We start from the raw sequence: 6,828 nt of genomic DNA on the forward strand, positions 1-6,828 counted from the left end.
GGGGGCACATTGGAGAATAATTCTGACAAATTCCTTTTCCCTAAAGCATGTAGTCTAGTTATAGAGACAGGGATTAAACAATTACTTTTATAAAAATTGTATTTTAACTGCACCAAAGCTATGAGGGGGATGTGTTGGGGGGCGGGGGAAGAGCCGGGGCTTTGCCCTGAAAATGACATTTAGGTTGAAACTTGAGGGACAAGTAGAAATTCATTAGAAGAAGGAGGGATGGGAGAAGAGTGTGGCAGAAGGAGACACACACACACACACACACACACACACACACACACACACACACACACACACACGAAGCAGCTCTGTGGGTTAGTCCAAGGTTCTGAAAGAGACCAGAGTGGCTGGAGAAGAGTGAACCGCAAAGGTAGGCAGGATCTTTGGAACTGGGAGAGCATTCTGGGCTCTATCTAGAAGAATTTGGATCGCTTCTCGGCCTTTTGGCTAAGATCAAGTGTAGAAGAATTTGGAAGAGATATGTTTTTAAAAGAGAAATTCAAGATCAGGTTTACCCTTAAATGATTCTGATTACAATTGAAAATCCAGATTGAGAGGCGGTGGCAGATGAGGTAGGAAGGGAAACTGGGTGAAGGGCAAGAGGAAGTGAAGGGGGTCATTATGGCACTTCAGGAAAAGGATGCTGAAGGGGCTCCCGATGCAGAACGAGGAGGGTAGCACCCAAGTAGTGGAGATGAAGAGAAATAGAGACATTCAGGTGACAGATCCTAGAACTTGGCAATGGATTAGATTCTCGGGGGCAGGAGAAAGAGGGGGCATCAGAGACAACTCCCAGGTTCCTGGCAAGAGTGACACCTTCCCAATATGCCCTCTCCATTTCTCTTCCCAGCTCATCAAAGAAATAGAGTGCAGGCAACCCAGAGGAGGGACTATCGCGGCATTAATGCTATTTTGGGGCAATAAAACCTGGAGATAGAAATCTTTCAACATGTTACATAAGAAGTGGTAAATGTCAGGAGATAGATTTGCTCCAACTACATGGCTTCCAGCCTGTCTCTGGTTCGTCCTGGCACATGCGCTTTGCTCTGAAGGGCCACCAGGTGAAGCGCACCCCTCTGGCTGCCTTGCTGACTGTGTTCCCTAGAGAGACAAGACTCCGTGCGTGCGGGCTGCGGGGAGAAGTAACCCTGCAGGTCTTGTTTTGGACTTTTAGGTAGAAGTTTGTGCTGACTTCAGTGTGAGCATTTATCTTCCATTGAGATATAATCTACCTACCATAAAATTCACCCATTTAGTGGGCAGAGTTCAACAGTTTCCAGTGGGTTCACAGAGTTGGACAGCCATCCACACATTTCATGTTAGGATGTGCTCATCTCCCCAAGAGAAATGCCGAACTAGTGAGCAGCCCCTCTCATTCATCCCCCATCCCTCCCTTCCCCAGCTGTGGCAATCACTGATGTACTTCTTATCTATATGGATACTCAGGATATTTGATATAAATGGACTCATACATTATTTGGTCTTTTGTGTTAGGCTTTTTGCTCAGTATCATGTTTTTAAAGCTCATCTATTTTACAGCATGTATCTGTACATGGTTCGTTTTTGTGGCCAAACAATAGCCCATTGTATGGATATCTCACAATGTATTTATCAGTCCATCAGCTCATGCACTTGTGGATTGTTTCATTCGGGGGCTATTATACAAGTTTTTGTTTGGGCATCTGTTTTTTTTTCTCTTGGGAACATATCTAGAAGTGGAAATTTAGGGCATTTGAATGTTTCTTAAAGGCAAAGATAATACCTGCTTCTAATTCATGTGCCTTTGAACACAATTTGCCAGATATCATCAGTAAGATAGAAAGGTATTGCTAAGGAGTCTGCAGTTTTAAAAACTGCAAGACTGTCCCTGTAAATATGTTTGCGTTCACATATGTTTTATGTATGTGTGTGTGAGAGAGAGATAGCCATAAAGTTAAAGGAAGTCTTAAGGAAGCAACCTGTAAAGAAATGCTAATTCATATAGTATGAACTAAGAGTCTAAGTGTAAAGGTAAAAGGTTATTGAAGAGGTCCTGGGATTGAGATTAATCAGGATCTGGAACATTCCACTGAGTTCACTTCTGTCATCACTTACTGACTCGATGCCCTGAAAAGAACTAATGCAACTTGAACACTCCCCTGGCTGCATGCAGGTCAGAATGGGGGGTGGGGAAAGACAAATCCAGCTGTTATAATATCACATAGCTCCTCAGGGGCTGGGCTCACTTACATTCCTCCCACAGCTGCTGGCAGACGACAGATCAATAGGCAAACAGTGACTCTACGTGCACTAGAAACACACATAGAGGCCACGTGAGCACACCAGGCCGGGGGAGATGCCTCAGAGTGGGAGGGGACTGCTGAAGAGCAAAGTGAACGCCAGAACCTTAGCAGGAACAAAAGAGCTCCCTCCCTTCTGAACAGACAGGGGCTAGGGACTTCACAATAAACGCAATGCACTTCCAGGTCCTCAATGTCAGAGGGAGAAGACCAGCAGAGAGCGCCACAGAGCAACGGCCCTCTTATAGGAGCAACATCAGGGCAGGAAGGCAGGAGGGTATGTGAGGGCAGACACTTAAGGCCCTTTGAGAATGGAACACGAGCCTATAATTGACCAAGTCCAAGCCTGAACCACAGCACCCTATCTCCGTGGAGTGAGGACCAGAGAAGTACAGAGCCCTGCATCTCTGCTTGTTGTCACTGGCGAGTACTTCAGGCCCTGAGATCCAAATTTGGAAGATTTTAGGGGGAGGAAACACTAACCTCTACTGGTTTACATTAGCCATCTTGCTAGATCACATATCCAAACACTTCTGATCACTTTTCCATCCAGGGGGAATTTGGGTGATCTCTCCTAAGTCTCTACTATGCTCCCACGTCCATTCTCTTCTTTTGTCCATATTTGACAAGCCTAGGCAAAATTAAACTTTTAGCCCAACCTGTGTGGCTCAGTGGTTGAGCTTTGACCTATGAACCAGGAGGTCACGGTTGGATTCCCAGTCAAGGCACATGACCAGGTTGTGGGCTTGATACCCAGTAGGGGGCATACAGGAGGCAGCCGATCAATGATTCTCTCTCATCATTCATGTTTCTATCTCTCTCCCTCTTCCTTCCTTTCTGAAATTAACTACATATATATTTAAAGTTTTAACTAGGTATATCAAATTTGTGGTTTCAGAACTGAAGGCTCTTGGACTGCCCTCTACAGGACTGAATTGGAGAGCCTTACATTTATAGTCAAAAATAGGAAATGGTGGAATTCTTCAAATTTCAGAACAGGGGCTGGAATTTAGACACCAAACACTATTAGAAACACAAGTGTTCAAACATCTGAATCAAAGAAATTAACCTGCAGTCAGTTTCCCACTTAGTATTCAGGCTTCTGATCCTCTCAAGCAAACATGCACGAACTGGACCTTCCATCAGGATGGGCTGACATGTTGGATTGGGCCTCCCCAGGTTTGTCAGAAAACCAAGGGGAGGACTAACACCAGAAACAGGAAGAACAAAAGTGCTTTCAATTCCCCAGTCCCCAGAGAAGGAAGATATATCACATATATGTGCTACCCTTGACCCTTAGGATTTTAGTTCGTTACACAAGAAGTCATTGAGCTCCTGTGAATTTCAAGTCCCAGGAGAGGGCATAGCAGGACAGAAGACGATGGATAAAGAGAGTTCTGGCTGACTTGCTGGGTTTTGAACCACAGAACAGGCATCAGAATCAGGTGCTGATCCCTCAGAGCCTCCTGGTGTTGGAGGACGTAACAGTAGAAGGTATCTGATCCTTACAGCCCTTACGGATTGTTGCTCCCTCTTTGGCCACCACATTTGCTCTTCCTCTGAAATAGCATCTCCCAGTCAAGCCATGAGATTCTGTCTCAAGTTTAGAATCGCCACAGGTTGCTTTGCAGCAAGTGGATGGAGAGAGGAGGGGAAAAAATCTGTTACCAGCTCAAGTACATTTTGCTCTGTTAATCAGCATTTTAAAAAATTATCTTTTTCCATCCCATTGAGAAGTTGGCAGAGGCTCCCAACTGTTTTTGAGAAAATGTAACCACCAGACCATCTGGGGCTGACATCTTCAACATGGCAGTCAGGAGAGCTCATCGCAGGAGCTCCACGGATGATCGGGAGCGTGTCGCTTCTGCTGGGCCCCCCAGGAGGGTGGACATACAGAGGTGCTGCTACACAGGCAAGCTTGGAGCTGAGCCCTCCCAGCTCTCCACGGGCCCTCTCCCCTGCTCCGCCCCCTCCCAGGGCTGCATGTTCTGAGAAGTCACCTCTTGTAACATTAGTAATGGGTGTTGACTCTGAGAATATCAAAACACACTCCAAGTTTGAAGATCCATTTTTAAAAAATATATTTTTATGGATTTCAGAGAGGAAAAGAGAGGAAGAGAGAGATAGAAGCATCAATGATGAGAGAATCATCGACCAGCTGCCCCCTGCACACCCCCACCGGAGATGGAGCCCACAACCCAGGCATGGGCCCCAACTGGGAATTGAACCCACTGACCTCCTGATTCATAGGTTCAACGCTCAACCACTGAGCCAAGCCAGCCAGGTTATTTTTATCAAATAACACTTAAGACCAAGGGAGACTAAAATGAAAGCACATATCTATGTTTACATGTGAAGCAAGAGTGATTGTTTAGCTAACAAGACTGGGGAATTAAGATTTCTTAACAACTAGGTCAGCCAAGGGCTGTCAAGGGAATTACAGAGAACAGCTTAGAATCACTGGTGTGTCCACCCAGGCCTCCTAAACACTTGCAGAACCAAAGTTCCCCTAATAGTCATTACTGATGCTGCAGTTGGATGTCCGGGTGCTACAGACCTCATCCTATTAACCACAAAGCAGCTCTCCATGGATGTCCGCTGTCCCATGTCACAACACAGATGACTGACCACCTCCCTTAATTACCTTCTGGGCAAACCACCGCACATTTAGACATTTAGATTCATGCCACATACCTCTCACAGGTGAAGCATTCTCTAACCAGCAAGGACATTATGTTATCTCTGCCACTAGCATTCATCTTTTCCTTGAAAAATTAGTAGAACTGGGACCAGAACTAGATGATTCCTGGGAAAACGACTAGGTGTGAGCTCAGTCTCCTGCCCCTGCACGCACTCTCCCCTCAGTTCTTGATCATAAACCATTGGTCACAAGGATACAAGCAAGTAAATCCAAGTGGATTAAAACAGATATGTCACATATATGTGCTTCCTGAACTCGCATGTCTATTTCCTTCACCAAGTTAGAGAAGTTTTCTGGTCATTATTTTTTCAAATAGGTTTTCAATTTCTTGTTCTTTCTTTTCCTTCTGGCATCCCCATGATGCAAATGTTGGTACCCTTGAAGTTTCCCAGAGGCTCCTTACACTAACCTCATTTTTTAAAATTCTTTTTTCTTTTTGCTGTTCTGATTGGGTGTTTTTCGCTTCCTTATATTCCAAATCACTGATTTGATTCTCAGCTTCATTTACTCTACTATTGACTCCCCTATAAATCAGGGGTGGGGAACCTTTTTTCTGCCGAGGGCCACTTGGATATTTATAACATCATTCACAGGCCATACAAAATTATCCACTTAAAAATTAGCCTGCTGTATTTGGTCAAACATTTAATTAACTCACCCCGATGCCTTGGCAGGGCCAGACCAAAAGATTTCTGGGGCCTTATACGGTCCATGAGCTGGATATTCCCCACCCCTGCTGTAAATTATTCTTCATTTCAAGTCATGTATCCTTCATGTCTGACCGGTTCTTTTTTTATGCTGTTGAGGTCCTTACTAAGTTCATTGCACGTCTTTATAACCAGTGTTTTGAACTCTGCATCTAGCAGTTTGCCTGTCTCCATTTTGTTTAGTTCTTTTTCTGGAGTCTTGTTCTGTTCTTTTATTTGTGACATGTTTCTCCGTCTCCTCATTTTGGCTGCCTCCCTGTGTTTGTTTCTATGAATTAGTTGGAGCTGCTACATCTCCTGGGTCTGGTAGCATGGCCTAATACAGTAGGTGTTCTGTAGGGTCCCTAGTACAGCCTCCTCTATCAGCCTCAATCTCTGCTAGTTTTTACAGCCAGAAATGATGGGGACTTCTCTTCCTGGCACTGGAACCTGGGCTGGGACACCTCACTCCTCAGTGGGGATCCCTGCAGCTACGATATCCATCCTGATTTTTTTAAAAATATATTTTATTGATTTTTTACAGAGAGGAAGGGAGAGGGATAGAGAGTTAGAAACATCGATGAGAGAGAAACATCGATCAGCTGCCTCCTGCACACTCCCCATGGGGGATGTGCCTGCAAGCAAGGTACATGCCCTTGACCGGAATCGAACCTGGGACCCTTCAGTCCGCAGGCCGATGCTCTATCCACTGAGCCAAACCAGTCAGGGCCGTCCTGATTTTTATCTACCACATGTAGGTGTGGTGAGACCAGCCCCATCCTCATCTCCACCCCTCCTACCAGTCTCAACATGGCTTCTTCTTTAATCTCATAGTTGTAGGACTTCCGTTCAGCTTGATTTCGGGTGGTTCTGAATGATGGTTGTTCTGTAGTTTACTTGTAATTTTGATGTGGATGTGGGGGAAGCCGAGTACCGCATTTACCTACGCTGCCATCTTCACTGGGAATCTGTGAATTATGATCTTGGAATCTTCAGAAGTTTTGCTCACTGAACAAACCTGCCAACAGCAGATTACCCAGGCCTCACCCAGCCCCTCAACCTCAGTCAGCCCCCTGGGGGGCGCACGACATCCATCCTTGGTGGCTTTTCCCTTTTCTCCTTCAGAAACCCGGTGAGACCTAAGTCAGTGTCC

At 45.4% G+C, this 6,828-nt stretch overlaps 1 pseudogene; it reads left to right on the forward strand.

Moving 5' to 3' along the window:
- Positions 1-436: 436 nt before the first annotated feature.
- Positions 437-557, forward strand: LOC132222311 (U2 spliceosomal RNA; annotated as a pseudogene).
- The last annotated feature ends 6,271 nt before the right edge of the window (positions 558-6,828 follow it).

Source organism: Myotis daubentonii, chromosome 19, assembly GCF_963259705.1.
Source record: "Myotis daubentonii chromosome 19, mMyoDau2.1, whole genome shotgun sequence".
Lineage (NCBI taxonomy): Eukaryota > Metazoa > Chordata > Mammalia > Chiroptera > Vespertilionidae > Myotis > Myotis daubentonii.